We start from the raw sequence: 18,768 nt of genomic DNA on the forward strand, positions 1-18,768 counted from the left end.
CAGGCATTCTTACTACCAACCCACTTCAAGACCTTTTTCTCTCTTTGCTGGCTTCCTAGCTCAAAGCCAGACCTTCACTTTGTTCCTCTCTGATGGCTGAAGTCTCACTGTGGCTCGCCTTCCTTCTTCTGTTAAACTGTCCAGACACAGTCAGGCAGAAAACAATGTCAGCTACAGTTGCATGACCGTCATTCTAGGGCTTAAGAATATGTACCTCTAAAACACCATTACCCACTGTAAATGGGGCAGTTTCCTCCTAATCAAGAAATTTCAGGTAAGTTGAATAGAAATTATGAGAATTTGGAAGAGAAGAATGTTCTTTCTGGGTTATGGAAGGTTGTGTGCATGCAGGTGGGCATTTGCTACCCAGTATGAGGCTGGCTCCAATAAGCATCTCATTTTCTACTGTAGCGAAAAGCTACTCTGAGATCTCTAGCTTCTGAATACTCTTTGTATATGGCAAGAACAATGACTTGGGAAAAGGAGAACATAAATGGTAAAACATTTTCTGGTTTTCTTTTCTATGGGAGGCACAGCCAAAAGCTTTCCTACCTCCACCCAGATCAGGAATGCCCCTCTTCCGGCCCTCCCATCCTTCAAGTGGGGCCTCCCTGCGCTCTCCAGTTGTGGTTACCTCTTCTACTTAAAATTTTTTTTTTTGTATTTTGACTAGAAACCTTAGCAGCACTTCACAGTTTTGTAATCTGCAGCTTGGCACACCCAGGCACCCCAAAGTCCTGACACGTGGCAGAGTTGGGTGATCTGAGCTGCTGGTGTCATTTTATAAACTCTTCTTTACTGCACTCAGATGAGGCTTCCATCACTCTGTGTGTCAGATGATATCTAAGAGATACACAGATATCATCCTGTGTATCAGATGATATCCAAAAGCACCTCTTTAACTTGGGACTTTATGAAGATAATAAAACACGAGCTGCCTGAACTTCTTTGTGAAGCAGGATGGGGTATAAATAAGTAAATGACAACTGAACCCCTGCTGTGAAATGAGAACGGTGTGGAGTTAGCAGAAAAAATTATTTATAAATAAAGAATTCTACATTATAGATGGGGATTCTGATGCTGCCCACGTTTCTCCTCACAGAGGAACTGATAAAATGCTTAATATTGTGGCCAGCAGAAGGTTTCTCCTCTGTGCTGTGTTTTTCTTTGTCTCATCCGCGTTCCAGCGGCTCTTGGATGCTTGCTGTGCGTACCTCACAGTTTTGATCTGCCATCCACACTAGGATGTTGCTCTCTTCTTCCAGAGTCCATCAGGCTATTCTCAGAAATCCCCGAGTCTTTGATTTTTCACTTGTTCTTGTGTTCTGCAAAATCACGTTGCTTTCGCTGTTTTGTACTTTGCTTCTCTGTAGAGATAGGAAGTCCCTTCTCTGTGTCCTGTATTGAGCTGGAAAGATGCTGATATGGTGGGCAAGACACTCTCACTTCTCATCTTTCCTCAGATATGGAATACAGCTGCCAGGGGTGTGACTGTTGAGCCAATTCCACCCAGTCTGCAGTGGGTCCAACCCACAGTGGTATTTGTGGCTTATCTCAGCTACTAGACCATCACCTCTTGAAGATGTCAACAGCATCTCATCCAATTTGTACCCTCCAGGGCTCCTAGCAGTCTTGCATAAGGTAGTTGCTCATGAAGTGCTTAATGGATTGGATTGCATTAGCTATCACTCTGAGTGCACAAAAAAAGGGTGCTGGAACTCTGAAGAGCCTTAATTCACCTCATGGGGTTGCACAGAGATACTGTCAGACTTAGTTTATACACCCTGGCTCTCCACGGGTAAAGTCAATGCCAATTAATGCAGAACTTCTGCGGTGGAGAGAAAACACATTTTCACCTCCAGGCTGATCAGTTCCTTTTCTGCTGTATATCTCAACAATCATAAAGCAAGGAGACCCCTGGGAATCTATTCTATTTAGGCAAAGGCAGGTGTGCAGGGGAGCTTTGTATTTGTATACAAACACAGAAAGCAGGGCTTATTTTTGCAATTACTTGCGAAGGCTGCCCATGTTTTCCGGCATGTAAATTAGGACTTGAAGGGAAAACATCTAATTGCATTGCGCTCCAACTAATTGCCAACTCAAAATTTTTAGATTAGTGTGCACACCACACTTAATTTTTTTTTGTTATTAATAACACACTTAGCTCTGTAAGAAGAGAAATAACGAGCCAGAATTAAAGACTCAAGGGCCACCCCACTAAGAAAATACTTTGGGTAATGTGATAAGGAACTTGTGGGAAATGTGTCAAATCCATGGCTAAAATTCCAGACAAAGATTGCCTGGTATTGTACTTCTCTGTTGGGTTGCTAGTGAAGGTTAGAGAGAAAATAATGATGGTATTTGGAGTCATTGCTCATGTTCTGCCACCAGGAGGGGCCATGGTTACAACCACGGACGTGTCCTTGACTTGTATTATACCAGTAGCCTTTCCTGTATGAAAAACAAAACCCACTTAAAAGAGCTTTTTAAAAAAAGTGTGTCTCACATCCAGAGAGAATGGTATGGTCTTTTGTGAGCAATATAAACACACTGTGATATCCTCATGTTATTAAATGAACATTTACAAAGCATGACAGAATCACAGTCACACACACAAAATAAGGACAAGCTACAGTGTTGACTAGAAATGAAAGGGGAGCTTTTTCACATGTTGCCACGAAAAGGTAACTGGCAGCTTCAGAATTCTCCTGTTTTCTCAGCAAGAGTTATTCTCCAAAGGACACAATGAAGTTTTTGTCCTTCTAAAAAGAGAAGTAAAAAAAAAAAAAAAAAAAAAAAAAGGTATCCTGGAAGCTCCATTTAGCAAAAGTGGATTAACAAATCTATTTAGCATTGGAAGACTTTATTCAAAGATGGTTAGTTTGGGGGTTACTACATGAAGGGGCAGAAGGAGACTGATGGACTTTAGACAAGCATATGAATAAAGGGTGTTCCTGTCACTCTTTCCCTCTGCGTTCACCCTCGACCAGTCTTTAATGGGCCCGTCTGTGTGAGGCGCAGTGCCAGGTGCAGCAGGTACACAGCGATGACGCTCAGCAAGATTCCTACCACTGCGGAGTCTCCAGGCAGGTGGAGAGCCAATGGTAAAAAAGAGAGACTCGAGTAAATATACGCCTATAAATTGTATTAAGTATCATGAAGGGAAAGCGCAGGGAGTGATTAAGATCACAGAAGTTGCCTCTAACTGAGATGGGGAAGAGGCTTCTTAGGAAAGTCTCTTCCAAGAAGTGACATTTAAGCTGAAACTTGTGGTGTGAGCAGTATTTAGTCAAAGCAGAGGGAATAGATCTTTCCAGACAGATGGGAGGACAGGTGTGGAGGCCTGCAGTTGACACGTTGGAGGGATTGGAAGGCGGCTTTGGGGACTGGAGCTTAGCGACAAAGGAGAGAGCGATTTGCGATGAGCTGGGAATATGGACAAAGGCAGGACCACAGAGAGCCCTGTGGACTATGGTGGGGAGTTCAGATTTTTATCCTGGAAGCAACAGAAAGCTGCTGGAGAGTAGAAGGAGGGGAGTGATAAAAATCAATGTAAAAGAGCCACAGCATAGAGAAAGGATGGCAAGAATAAAAGCCAGGTGAGCAGTGGGAGGACATTTCTGTGGGGCTGGTGAATGTGCTGGTCAATTGCTGGTTCCTTCTCCAATCCCGTCTTCACCCTTGTCTTGCAAAGCCAAGTCTATTTCCTAAGCTCTGTGGCCAAGCTGCTCTTGTGTGAGTTGAAACCATGGAGGGCTGTGAAGGGAGACTGGAGAGGTCGAGGAGGAAGAAACCAGGGTATTTTTCCTGTGTCTCTGCTGGGCAGGCATCCCTAGCTATGCTAGGTATCTATCCTCTTTGGTGTCCTGGACAGACCCACTGGACTCCTTTACCTGTGGTCCCAGATCTTATAGGGTCCTCTTCTCTGTGGTTCCCATTTTGCCTTGGTTTCCCTAGTTCTTCCTTCCGGAGGGGACAATGGCTCTCTGCTGATGCTGATCTCTGGATTATATTATCATTTCCAAAACCTTTGTAACTAACTCTTTATTAAATTTTCTCTTCTCAGATTTTGGGGGACTTTATTCTACCAACTGACCTCAAGTAATAGAATGAACAGTGACAGTTTAAACCCTGGGTGATAACAGCACAGAAGAGTGAATGTATGGACTCGGGGAAGTTTTTGGGATTCTGTGGGAATCAAGTGAAGACAGTCGAGAGGGTGCTGTACCCTCTATGTTGAGTGTCCTAGCATTCAGAGCAGGATTTATTAATCTCTGGCCACATTAGCTGGCATAGACTTGACAGAGAAAAACAGATGGCCACTGGGTCACCTCCTATACACCAGGATGCGCCCTGAGTCCTCGTTAGTGGTCACCAAGTGGCCAGCAATTGGAGTTAAGCTAGCATTGCTCCACCCAGAGACTCTCCTTCATATTCAATCTCTAAAGCTGAGGGGTGTGTGTGTGTGTGTGTGTGTGTGTGTGTGTGTGTGATTCTGCACTCTCTAAGGTCTAGATAGATATATGTATATGATTCTGCACTCTGGTTTCAGGCATCCACCAGGGGTCTTGAAGGGTATCAACCACAGATAAGGAGGACTACTGTGTAAGAAAAGTTTTTTCTCTCTCTTTTTTTCTCTTTTTTGGGGACACTTGCAGGTGCTCAGGTCAAAACATGTGCTTTATTATAATAATATTTCCAAATAAACCTTCATCTTGTTTTAAGTCTGGTTTTGTTTTTAGTTAGCATTTTTGAAAGAAACAAAAAATGGAATGAGAGTGGCACTGTTTAACAGTTTTGCAAATTTCTCGAATGTCTGGATTACTGCTGGCTTTTGCATTCTATCTATTGTGACATACTGTGGTGGCAGAAGCATGTATACAAAGAAAATCTGACCATACAGAGTCACACAGTGAAAAAGGAAAACCTTTTGGACCCCCTGCAAAGGTGTCCAGACCCCAGAGCAGCACACTGAGAACTGCTGAGAAAGCAAGCAAGCTGTGTTTGAGAGGGAGAAGAAGAAAGTATGGGAGAGATAAGGTCTGTGTGCACAGTAAGCTCAGCTGATGAAGAGACTCAGGGCTCTGATTCTGGCATCCCTGTCCAGGACTTCAGACCTCATGCTATGAGCCACAGACATCCATTGGAAGGTCATAAATGGGGAAGTAACATTGTGAATAAGATGTTTTAAGATAATAAAGCCAGGACCAGTCAGGTTTCCACTGTGCCAGCCCAGGCAGGAGGTGGTGACAAGCAGTAGCAGCGTGGTCATGTTGGGGCTGTTAGAGGATGAGGAGATAAACGCACACTCTGCAGGGCATTCCAACATGCGTGACCATCAAGGGTGATGGGGCCTAAAAAGTCCAATCCTAAACTTTGAGCCAAGTGATAACACATAATGGAACTAATGTGTGTTGGGGCACATGTGGGACATTTAGCAAAATGATTTTGAGGGGAAATTATGCTGGATGTAATTTTAATAAAATTTAGGAAGAAAAATGAAGAAATCTCCCCATGGCTTATGAGATCTTCCAGGAGCTGGCTTCCTCCCAGCTCTGTGCCTTCCTTCTACCACTCTTTTGTACTTCCTGTTCTGTGTCCACGAGCGTCCTGCACCACCAAGTTCCCCGCAGTCTCTGTCTCCTGTGCTGGGTAGCTTCCCATGTCTGCCCTTCTCCCCGTCTTGTGTATTTCTCCTCCATTTCTTCATTCCCAGGAATGTTCTAAGAGCTCAAACATGTCAACAGCTGAATTCTTTGAGGTATCATTCTCTGAGTCCCAACACCAGGCTACCAAGAGCCTGGATGTGGGAGATAGGGAGCCAAGAGATGTGCTTCAGTGGGCCTGCCAACTTCTCCTCTATTTTCCCATAGAAAATGTTGGGATTGAAACTGAGTTTCTAGCCGGGCATAGTGGCACACGTTTGTAATCCTAGCATTCGGGAGCCTGCTTCTTTCTACTGTGAGATATATTCTCGTTCCTCATTGAAGTCCAGTCAAAATTAGACAGCAGAAATCTCTAGTGAAGAACCCAGTTTGGTCTCCAAAAGGACAGTTCCTGACAAGAAGCAATACGGAAGTCATTGAGATGCCTGAATTGGTGTGTGGTCTAGCGCAGAAGCTTGCCTTTTACAAGCATGACTGTTGTGAAACAGATTCATTTTCCAGCTAACATATCGACTGTTGTTTTTCTTCAAGTTCCAACCTTCATGGGTTTTGATGGTTACAGGATATAGTGTGGAGAATTGCATGGTGTGAGGTTGTGATAATGTGAAGCTTCTACCCAAAGTCAATGATTCAATGGTATTATGTGTAGACAGAGTAAAATGACCCTTATAGTAACCCCTGTCCTTGCATAGTTTCATCCTGTGGAGTGTGGATGAAAACTAAGACTAGGATGAGATGTTGCTTCTATGACTGTATCAAATGGCAAACAAACACACAAACCTTCATAGATATAATCAAATAGAAAATAAGAGAAGGGCTACAGGTAGCTTCTAGGCTGAGTATGACCCCAGTTGGCAGCCAAGAAATAAACAGGAGCCGTAGTCACTCAACTATCAGGAACGGAATTCTGCCGGTGACTGAGTTTGAAGGAGAACCCCAAGCTCCAGAGGACCACAACCCAGCTCTCCCCTTCATTTCTGCCTCTGAGAATCAGCACAGAGGACCCTGCTAAGCCATGCCTGGATTTCTGGTCTGTAGAAATGGGGAGATAATAAACAGGTGTTGTTTTAAGATGCTAATTTTGTGGTAATTTGTTACGCAGCAATGAGCAACTAATACATATTCCAATAAGCATTTGTGTACTTAATTGCCTATCTTCACTGAACCTTGGAACCTTCCTGGATTTTCCCATAACCATGAATCACAGTGATAATACAGGAAAGTGGAAAGCAGGCTAATGATCAACACAATTCTGTAGCATTGTCATACACAGAGACCTACACAGGTTGTCCCTCTCAAGTGGCTTACTCATTGTTTTAAAAACTCACTTGAAGGAGACATTGCTTCAATATTTTTAATTAATAGAAAAATTATATTTATTTATTTTAAAAATATTAAACAAGTTTTTAAAAAGGCTGGTTGATTATCTTTTTTCACATTTTTTTTATATGCAACAATCCTACCACCTTGGCCTAAGTCAGTGTTTTCTTTTTTGGGAATGACTTACCTCTTGCCTCTTGGCTTCTTCTCTTTTTCCCGATGAGCCACTCTCTGCAGGATAGTGAAAATGACCCTTAAGAAATGAAATAAGTTGATCAGATGATGTCATCTCTCTGCTGTAAGCCTTTTATGAACTGAATGCTTGTGTACCCCTCCTAAAAATTCCTATGTTGAAGCCCTATCCTTCAAGGTGGCTATATTCAGAAATAGGGTCCTTATGGAAGTAATTCAGGTTAAACAAGGACATAGTGATAGGGGCTTGTCTGATATTATTAATGTCATTATAAAAAGAGATGTCAGGAAGCTCTCTCTCTCTCTTTCTTTCTCTCCTCTCTCTCTCCATCTCTCTCTCTCTCTCTCTCTCTCTCTCCCTCTCCCTCTCCCTCTCCCTCTCCCTCTCCCTCTCCCTCTCCCTCTCTCTTTCTCTCCAGGCAAGCACACTGTGAGAATCCAGAAAAAGTCCCTCACCAGGAACTGAGTTTGTGGGAGCCTTGGCCTTGGACAACAGCCTCTAGAATGGTGAGATATGAATGTGTGTCATTAGGCCACCCAGTCTACAGAATTTTGTTATAGCAGCCTGAGCTGACTACCACAAAGCCTGTCAGTGGCTTCCTATCACACCCAAAATTAAGTGGAGGCCCTTCTCTGTCCTTATCATCCCCCTTCCCAGCCTGCTCCACTCACATCGGCTTTACTTTAGGTCTCCAAACACTCTCAAATTATTTTCCACTAGGGCCTTCACTTTTCACGAGTAGCCTTGTCTTGGACAACTCATTCCTTTTAGATCTTAACTCAAAACTCAGTTCCTCAGAGAGGCTACCACTGAGACCCTTTCCTAATAGCATTCTGCCTTCTTCTGTTGTTCTCCACTTAGAATGAGATTTTCATGTGGTTGTTTCCCTCTTCTTTGACTCCTTGTTATGATTTGAATCTGGAAGGAACTCCCCAAAACTCATGTGTTGAAAGCCTGGTCCTCCCTCAATGCAGCACTGTTCAGAGTGGGGCATGGTTGGAGAAGGTGCATCACTGGGGTGTGCCTTTGAAGACTGTTCTCTGTTTCTGCTCGCTCTCTCTCTCTCTCTCTCTCTCTCTCTCTCTCTCTCTCTCTCCTTCCCTGCAGCCATGGAAATCTTTCCTTTACCTTACCCAGTTGCCATGATGTTTCTGCCTTGGAGGCAGGTAGCCATGGACTGAGCTATGTTTATTGTGAGCCCAATAAACCTTTCCCCCTCTAAGTTGTGTCTGTCAGGTATTTTGCTCACAGTGATGAAAAAGAAGTTGACTAATACATTCCTTCACTGGATTGTAGATGCCCAATGGCAAGAAAACATTTCTCTTGTGTACCATCATATCCCCAGGACTTAGCTCACTGCTTGATGCATAGCAGGTGTCCAGCAAAGATTTGAGGAATGAACACAGAGCTGATATTGAGGAACATTGGTGTTTGTTATATTTCACATGAACCAGGAAGCCAGAACTTCCCATTTTACATCCAAAATTCTCTTCGGTGGATGGGTGCTTTAGGGATGACCATCACCACTGTCAAGGGCTCTAGCTTCCAGGAAGCTGGTGAAGAAAAAAAAATTGTTTGTTTTCCCCAGAACGCACTATTCATTTTGAAGGGAGGGTGTGGCACAGTTGGTTTTCAAATATGTAAGTCACCTCCCAAGTGATACTTAGGGTACAAAACCAGCTCGACAACATTCACATTGGATTGTTTCCTATTACATGGTGATCTCTTTGAAAATAATTCCAACAATATGGTATGAAAAAGATAGTATTGAAGGGGTTTTTGTTCATCCTAATTTCAGTTTCTCAAAGCTAGTACTTATGGCCTTGGGTAATAATGTTACTGTGTTTAAACAGTTTTAATTTTTATGTTGCCTAATTAATGTTCCTTTGGGCTTTTAAAAGTCCTCCTGAAAATGCCTTTCTCCTCAAAAGCATTTTTATTTTTTTTAAAAAATAGGCCACAAGTATAGAGTTTCCTCAATATGAGAAAATAGGGGGAAAGGAAAAGAAATCTGAAATTGTTATAGGATAAGATTTCTAAATTTGGGTGCGTACGGGAATTGTACTTTAAGTATTTTACTTAAGCTATTTAAAAGCCTTATCTGAATGCAGGAAAGATTGTTTTATTTGCAAGATACAATAATCATTATCTGTCATGTGTTCTCTCTGTCTGATCAACACAGAGAAATACATCTTGAGTTCTCCTGTACCTTCTTTACTTTCAGGAAAGATGTACTCCCTTCCCTACATCGCAGTTGAGACTTGCTTCATCTATTCCCTTTAGAACATTCCCTTTAGAACACTATTCCCTTTAGAACATTTTCTATCTCATTAGAAATTTCTCCACCATCAGAGGTATGTTTCCAGAGCTCTCAGCAAAGCCCAGGTAACTTGTTGAAGTTTTACCTTGAACCACACCATTCCTTCCAACATAGGTAGTATGAAACTCAGTCCAGGAGAAGGGCAGCTGAGGATGTTGTCCCACTCTACCTTCACCCACATCTTCTGAGCCTGTCCATGAGGCAAATGCCTAGAGGTCTCAGAGGAAAACATAGTTTTGAGATTAGTGTCCATATGAGATAGTGGAGAGCACTGGGGCCTGTTGACCGAGGTTGCTCTTATCACTAATACTTGATTGTTTAAAAATCTGCCAGTGGCTGGATTTTATCCTCCAAGATGGGTGATGATTTCTATTCTATTCTACAGCAGTTACCAGACCTAACCTGTTTGCCACTTAGCATTCGTTTCATCGTCTTCAATTGCTGGGGCCTGTGCCTATGGTTGTTTCCTTCAGCTCCACCAGCATCACCCCAAGGAAAAGGATTTTTGCTTTGCATGTTTGTTGCATGGTAGCTGCCCCAGTGCTAGCGTGGCCCTGCAGCAGATGCTTCCTGATTTTATGTTCGCTGGCTGCCTGATTGACATATTGCCGCACATGTGTGCACGCTGCATTATGGCTGCCTCCAGCGTGTAGCACCGCCACTCTTCCCCGAGTGTGTTCTGCTTAATGAGGAGCTGCTGGATAAAGAGTTCTGTGGTCAAATAATTTTGGGAAGAGCTGAGTTGAGCAAGGTTAAAGTTTAATAGTTCCCCTTACTGCAGGATTTTTTTTAATAGCATGAATATGTTAATGAGCACTCTGCATTTTTAAAAGGGGTATGAGAGAAAAGATGATTGGCACGCTCAACCCCAGAGCACCTGAAAGATACATTTCGCAGGCTCCCTTACAGCTAAGGTTTTGGATGAGAATTCTGTGCTGCCAATTACATGGGTTCACAGGAAATTTGGAAAGTGCAAGTCAGATGCAGGCAATTTTCCTGCTGTCCTTGATGCTGGTAAGCGAAACCATAGTCTATCAGCAGTTTTGGCTTTGCCATGTGACTATGGCAGTTTCCAGTTTCCCGGCTCTAGCCAACGGCCCTTGAGCTAAACAGCCTGGGGGCAGCCTCTAATTTCTGCTCCTCTGGACCTTCCAAAAAAGTTCTGTAATGATCAACTTTCTCATATTAAATTCCTTTTCTGCTTGAAACACTTAGAATTGTTTCAGTCTCTGGAGCTTGATCGATGCCAGGGGCACAGAATGGGAAATGATTTTGTTTTCATGACATAACTCTCAAGACCATGGTTCTTTGAAAACAATTTCTGGAAAAATGTCCACGGAAAGCACACTGAAATCAATATCGAGAAGGTCCATGTGAGAGTCCCGAGATCACCATTTACCAGGTTGCAGAGGTGATGTCCCCTCCCGAGCCTTGCGCTCCTTCTCCTTATTTGAAATAGAAGGACAATGATTCCTGCCCTCCAGACCTCCCAGGGTTGTCGTGAGGATCAAGTGAGATGATGAATGGGAAAGTGGTCTGGAGACTGTAAATTGTTATAGAAATGCGAAGTCTCATCATTAGTCATGCTGCCATCTATGAAAATGACGGCATTAGATTCATAATGCCGGAACATCGTTCTCATAAGGATTGCCTGAGTAGTCTATGGTTCCTTGAAATCACTAGTGGTTTGATAGATTAATCAGTTGGGAACGAAAATACCACTGATGAGACAATAAAGCAAGGGGAATATTCCCCGGCTCCCAAGGTGGTCTCTCTAACAACACATGAACACCGAACACCGTCTTCTCTCTCCTTCCCAGCTCTTTCAAATTAGAGCCTTTGGGGAGGAAATTCTTAATGGAATCCTTTACATCTTCAAAACAGACCAAAGGAAACGCCACAAAAATATTTCCTTCATTTGATTTTCTGTTGGTGAGATGGGTCCTTTCATTAGCAGACTGACTACAAACCGCCCCCACAGTCTGCTCCAGCAATTTCCAAAACGCGATTTACATAAATTTAACTTTGTAATCTCGTGGTTATATTGCTGCATTAAAATGACAAATAATGTGATACATGATGCAGTTTCCTGCGTTGATCCGGCAGCTCACTGGGTACCAGCAGCTGCTCAAGTGGAGGTGTCGCACCGATCCTCTGCTTCCTCAGGACTTGAATATTCAGCGACTCTCTCAAATCTGGCCCTGTTTTAGAAACCAGAGAGAAGGATGCCCTTTGCTTCCCAAACAAGAGATCTGAAGTTAGTGAGGGCTTGCAGTTCACTTATGACTCCAAAAAAACTCACTTTCCTGTGTGCACTTCAGCTCCCCTGACGTCCGTGTTCTGCGAAGGGGTGGGACCTTGGGACGTGGCCTTGGAGGCTCAGGTCCTGGACCGGAGAGTCCTTTAGTTCAAACCCTCCTTTTGTTCTCCTCACAACCTAAAATTGCATCCAGTCAGCTAGCTCTCCTGCCACAAATAGAAAATAAACATCCCTCTCAGACCAGAGACTTCTGGGACAGGAACAAGATCGGCTTCCCCATCTCAGTGCCTTGCACATAGTAGACACTGAATAACTATCTGGTCTATGAATGAATCAGATCTTTACTTACCCTTGAAGTTTTTAGTCTTATGTCAGTTATATGAGATATTTAATAAAAGGTAAGCTTTATATGCTCTGAAGAGAAAATAGAGTATGTATATGAGCTATTAGACTTATAATTACGTCCTCTTCTCTTTCTCTTTCCTTTCTTTCTTTTTTCCCCCTCTCTACCATTCCTCTCTTCTCTCTCTTCCTCCTTTGAGATAGGGAGTTTCTTTTGTGTCCCAGGGTGTGTTCAAGCCACAAGTAATGTACAGGACATAAATTCTCTCATAATACTCTTTTTTTTTCCAGTACTGAGGATGGAACTCAGGGGCCTTCTGAACTACACCCTCAGACCAACTTTTTATTCTTTATTTTGAAACAGAGTCTCACTATGTTGCAGAGGACCTCACTAAGTAGCTGAGGCTGGCTGTGAACCCCCATCCTCCTGTTTGAATGATGACTGCTGCTCTTCTGCCCCTTCTGTCTTTCCTTTCTTCTTCCCTCCCTCCCTTTCTTTCTTTCTTCCTCCCTCCTTCCCTTCCTTCCTTCTTTCCTTTCTTCCTTCTTTCCTCTGTACCAGGGATTGAACTCAGGGATATTTTACTTCTGAGCTATACTCACAGCCCTAGTTTATTTTTTATTTTGAAACAAGTTCTCACTAAGTTGCAGAGGGCCTTGATAAGTTGCTGAGGCTGGCTTTGAGCCTGCGATCCTCCTGTCTCACCCTCCCAAGTACTGTGATTATAGATGTATGTGTGACCACAGCTAGCACAGCAGGAGTAAGTGCAGGCAGAGGATAAGTGAAGAATCAGAAGAAGAACAACCAACCCAGGCGAAGCACACTTAAAGGGTGGGTGGAAGGAGAGCTGGCTGTGAAGGAGACTGGAACATAGCACCACAAAAGTAGAAGGAAGATTGGGGGTGGGGGAGGGGCTGGTGGAATGGACCTGAAACTCAAGGAAGGAGAGATCCCAGAAGCAAAGGATTCTACAAGCAAGTTAACTAAGGCAAGACCTGGGAAAATGTTGACAAGGAAGAAGCTCATTCGCGAGGGCATTGTTTATGTGGTCAACACAGAGACTGGGGTTTTATGGACTTGTGTATGAATGGCGAGGGTGGGACAGAGTGAGAAAGTAGAGTATGGCCAGTATAGAGACCCCTTTATAGAACTATGGCTGTAATTAAAGAGAGGGACTGGATGGTAGATAAGGTTGTTGAGCTTAAGCTTGAGGAAACTTATTTTTATCAAAATCTTTAGGCAAAACAAGAGGTAAAAAGCTATTAATTCTCCATATTACCAAGTTCACAACTAGTCAATAGAAACAGACAGGAAAGTACAGAGATCCATATTAAGGAAAGCAAGAGTATGTGGGATTTGAAATTTTCTTGCGTTGTGAGTTCATTTCTATTCTTTAATATATGTCTGGTGTTTCATTTCGTCTCCTCACAGCAGTATATCATAATTTAATTTTTTCTTGATGTAGGTATAAATGGAGATGCTAAGGCATATTTATGCATACAGGTTCATCTCTAGGTGTATGCACTAAATATTAATATTCCAATATCCTTTTCCCAGCTCATGAGTCAAGCATGAAATGCATTTTTCATAGCAATGAAATTTTTTTCTCTGAATCACAAAGCTAACTGGGCTCTCTGCGTTCAGAGAAGAAAGTAATATTATCATTGTACTTTCCTGCAGAAGAAACATTGTTTAGAAAACAGAAGTAGCACAGGACCTGTGTTCAATATTCTATTTTTGCTCTATTCAGTAACATAACACCCAACCCAGCAGAGCCAGATGTTAACAAATACCAACTAAAACCATATACTAGTGGATTTCATTTGCCTTTGCTGTTTCTATTTTCTCATCACATTACCCTTCTCTCCTTTGGTGTGTATAGACCCATTGGGGCCGACTTCCCTTTGGCTTCAAAGCAAGGCTTATGATTCAAGCCAGGAAAATCAGAACACGAAGTTTCCTTGTCCACAACTACTGGTTCAGAGCCCTGTGACTCAGTCTTGGCCAAGGAAAACCCTATCAGGGCTTTGGGGGTAAGTACATGAAAAGGCTTTGCAAATGTGAGAATTTGGGTCTGGAGTTGCCAGTTGCCGTTTTATACTTTCAAGGGAAGTGTCCACTTGAGCATAAAGTTAATGCAAATGAGAACGTAGAGACTGAAAGAGCTGGGCTGCTGGAAACCTCAGAGGAGTTCTTGCCTCTAGGCACAGCTAAAACACTGGCCCTGCATTTTTTATTCATGAAAGCCAAAAAATAATCTCTGAGTTGCATTTCTGCTCCCTGTAGTTGCAAGAGGCCTGACCCGACGACTGGCTTGCCTCCACATTCCTTTGTGCAATTTTAATCCGGCAGGGTGAAGATTATTAACTTCATTTCATAAAGGTCACAAGACTGCTAAGTGACAGAGTCAGGATGGGTGACTATTAAGTCTTGTGCTTGATCCATTACACCATAGTTTCATCGAATGACATGTCTCTTTAAGGTTTTTTGGGAGGACTATACAATGATGAATGCTATTGCTTTATTTCACCCAACTGAACTCACCACAAAGGCGACAATGAGCACTTTCCATAATTTAACACTAAAAATTCTGCCCTTGGTTGTAAATTTAGTTTATTTACACTTTCTATGTATTTTAGTTCATCTTCCTCTCCAAATAATAATAACTTTTTTCTAGACCCTCTACTAAAGTTAATAGACCCAAGAGACAATTATTAATATGATACCCTGCTCCCAACTTAATAAGCTTATTCCTCAGCTTTCCCCTCTATATTGATTTGACTCTAATATATCTTTCTTGCAACAAAGCAGATGATAACTCTTAGTACTTAGCACAGTATCTAGCACATAATAGACACTCAGTGACTTTTAGTACTTAGCACAGTGTCTAGTGCATAATACTCAGTAAGCACTTGCTGCATGATTGCTTGAGCATCCACATTATGCACCAAAATAATTTACTTATTGCTCTCATGAGTGATTCTTTGGCTAACTTTCATGATCCATTTTTTACTTCAAATTGATCTAGTATTCATACCTTTAGCTTTGTTACGAGTGTCAAAAAATGGGAGTAAAAATGCGTATAAATGTCCATGCATATTGGCTTCAGAGAATCTGGGTACCAGATGCCCGTTTTCTTACTTAATGGCTATTTGATATTAATCAAATTATTTCCTTTTCTGATACCTTTCCTCAAATAAGTTGTCTTCAGAACTAAAAGAAATAATAGGAATTAAGCTTCCATTCAGATATTAATTATCATTGGCACATTGTACACTTTAGGAGGAAGGCAAGAGAGAAAGGAGCGGGGTTTGACTCAAACCAACCTGAATCAACACATCAGAATAGAGGGGAAGTAGCTGGGTCTGGTGGCACATGACTGCAATCCTAGTACATGGGAGGTTGAAACAAGAGTATCACATGTTTGAGGCAAGCCTCAGCAACTTCATGACACTCTGTTTAAAAAGATAAATAAAAGGACTGAGGGTGTAGCTTGGAGGTAGAATGCTACTAGGTTCAATCCTTAGTACAAAGAAAAAGAAAGGACTAGCTGGGAAGTACAAATGGAAACAGAAGGAACACAGGAAAGGAGTTTCGGTTTACTCTCTGGCACTTTCTCATCCCCTTCACATTATTTTATTTTTTCTTTATAGCACTCATTACTTTTTAACCTAGTTAATTTACACTCATATTATGCCAATGATTGTTTTGTCGCATTTAAATTTAAGCTCCATGGGGGAAGGGGTTGAATGAGTAGACAGTAAGAGCCATTTATTAAATCAGTGAGAAGTTGGAGGTGGGAAATAAATAGGAGTAAGAGCCTACAAGGTAGGGAGAAAAAAATAAAAGGACCTGGAGCATGGGGATTCCTGAGAAGGAGGCAGGAACTATAAAAAGAGAATGTCTTAAAGAATATCCAAGAGTCTGGAATGGTGAGCATACTTCTTATATTTATCTTACAAATAAACACATGATTATCATATTCTTTTGCTCTCAGCAAACCTTATTACAAAAACCACTTCAAATAACCTTTATAATTCATCATTCCTCCAAAACCATTCCCAAGCACCAAATGATGGTGATATAATGACCATAGTATCCTGAGAGTTAGCACACGTCAAATCCTGTGCTTCTGCTAGTGGGCTCTGTGTTCCTTTCACGCTGAGTACACTGTGACAGCCCTGTCTTGTCAGCTCATGGTGCCCTTTTCCTTCCTCTCTTAAAAAAAAAAAACTCCCTAGCAGCCCTAACAGGGTATAAGCTTAGCAGTTTGAGTAGCTTTTTGCTAGCAAGTAAATAAATACTTCAAGCACATAACAGATGCACAAGTCCACTTTGGGAGAGAAGCATCATGGGCCCAGGCAGATCCTGAGAGCTCTTGTAGTCACACTCGTTCATCTGTTCATGTGGTGTACACCTGTACAAATTTGGCATGGGCTTTTGTACAGTGTGGAAGAGGCCAAGTTCAAAGCAAATTCCCAATCTTTGTTCAGCTCTGGGAGCTTTGCAAATTGCTTTTCTCCCCACCCATAAAAAGAAAGGATTCTTAGCATATCTACAAGATGCCCTTGCCCTCTCATGAAAGCATCACATACAAATATCAGGAAACCAACCTGGATCAAAGACCATGGATCTAATTTGAAAATACTTTAAAGCAGACAACAAAAAGACAGTCAAAGGTCTTTAGTGTTTTGTGTTAAAAAATAACAGAGACTTCATAGATATGGGACAATCTGGGGACAGAAATCCTGTGTAGATATATTATTTAAGAAAATCAAATTAAGATATTTTTTATTAGATTTGAGTACTCCCCAAAATTCAGCCTCAGTTTTGATTATTTACGCACATTGCCAGCCAAATTTCTGCATATTTTAAGTAAATATATAATAGCCACGTACATGGGAGAAGGAAAGAAAATGTGAAGGCTAAAGACTCTTTCAAGGCTAAATATAATTTCTTGACTTATCAAGATGTTTAGTGAAAGATTAATTGGGCTAGAAAATGTTGAAAGACTTGGGTTTCCATTCTTGGTTTCCCACATATACATCATGCTCTTCTGTTAAAATGTTTGGAGTTGCAAAGTACTGTGGTGCTTTATTAGGCATAAAATAGGAATCTTTTTTTTTAAATTTTATTTTATTGGTGCACTGTATTCATACATCATAGTGGGATACAAACTTTTGTAGACATACATGCACACATCGCCCAGTCAGCCCCCACCCGATCCCCACCCCATTCTCTCCCCATCCCTCCTTCCCATGCTTGGCTTAGTGGTTGACATCTAGTATTATAGCAATTTATCCAAAATTAAAAATGATAATCTCACATAACAGTTTCATTTGTCTGATACCAAGTGTTTGATGATTTAAAGATAGCATTTCAATATTTCTTTTTGCTTTCTTTCTTACTAGAGCATATTTTTTCTGTTTTTTTTAGGTGAAACTATCATATATTTATATATTTATTTTTCAGAAAAAAATCTATCCTAATATGGAATATGAATTCTAGATACCCAAAACGATCTTGAAAAAGAACAAAGCTAGCAGATATATATTTTCTGATTTCAAACCATATAAAGCTACAATAATTGAAACAGTGTATTACTGTTCTAAAGGCAGATATATAGACCATTGGAGTTAAATACAAGCCTAGAGCTAAATTCTTCCCTATATTGTCAAGTTATTTTTTACAAGGTTTCCACGAACATTTGGTGGTGGAAATAATAATCTTTTAACTAAATATTGTTGAAAAATAATAATTACATGGAAAAGAATAAAATTGGACCTTTACCTAATCCCATATACAAGTATTAACTCAAAATAGATAAAAGACCTAAATATAAATCTTAAGACTATAAACTTTTAGGAGAAAATCTGGGTCATAAAACCTCACAACATTGAAATTGGCAGTGATTTCTTGGATATGATTTCAATGGCACAGGCAACAGAAGAATATACAAACTCCCTAAAAAATAAAAGAAAATATTGTATATCCAAAGACAATGTAAACAGAGTTAAAAGTTACTAATAGAATTGGATAAAATATTTCCAAATGCTATATCTGAAGGTATATTAATATTCCAACTAGAAATCCTAAAAATTAACAACAATAAAGGCAAACAATACAACTTAGAGATAGGTAAAAGACTAACATAAATAATGAATCTCCACAGATAACCAATCTTAGTTGTCTGTTGGATGGAAACTCTTGTTTCTCTGGTTCTGGTGTGTGTTACCTATTTCTTCTTTGTAGTTAATCTCTTTGAGTATTTTCTCTAGCGCTGGTTTTGAAGACATAAATTCCTTCAGTTTCTGTTTGTCATGGAAGCTTCTTATTTCTCCATCTAATTTGATAGAAAGTTTTGCTGGATAGGAAATTTTTGGCTGGAAGTTGTTTTCTTTCAGAGTTTGGAATATGTTACTCCAAGCCCTTCTGGCTCTCATGACTTGGTTTGGGAAGTCTGGAGTGATTCTAATTGGTTTGCCTCTGAATGTCACTTGGCCCTTTGTTTTTGTTGCCTTTAAGATTCTCTGCTTGGCTTCCACATTGGTCATTTTGACAATTATATGGCGTGGGGATCCTCTTCTCGGATCCTGTCTAAAGGGAGTTCTATAAGTTTCCTGGATCTGTGTATCAACCTCTTGCTCTATATTTGGAAAATTTTCT

The sequence above is a fragment of the Muscardinus avellanarius genome (genome assembly GCF_963383645.1).
Source record: "Muscardinus avellanarius genome assembly, chromosome: 11".
NCBI classification, from domain to species: Eukaryota; Metazoa; Chordata; class Mammalia; order Rodentia; family Gliridae; genus Muscardinus; species Muscardinus avellanarius.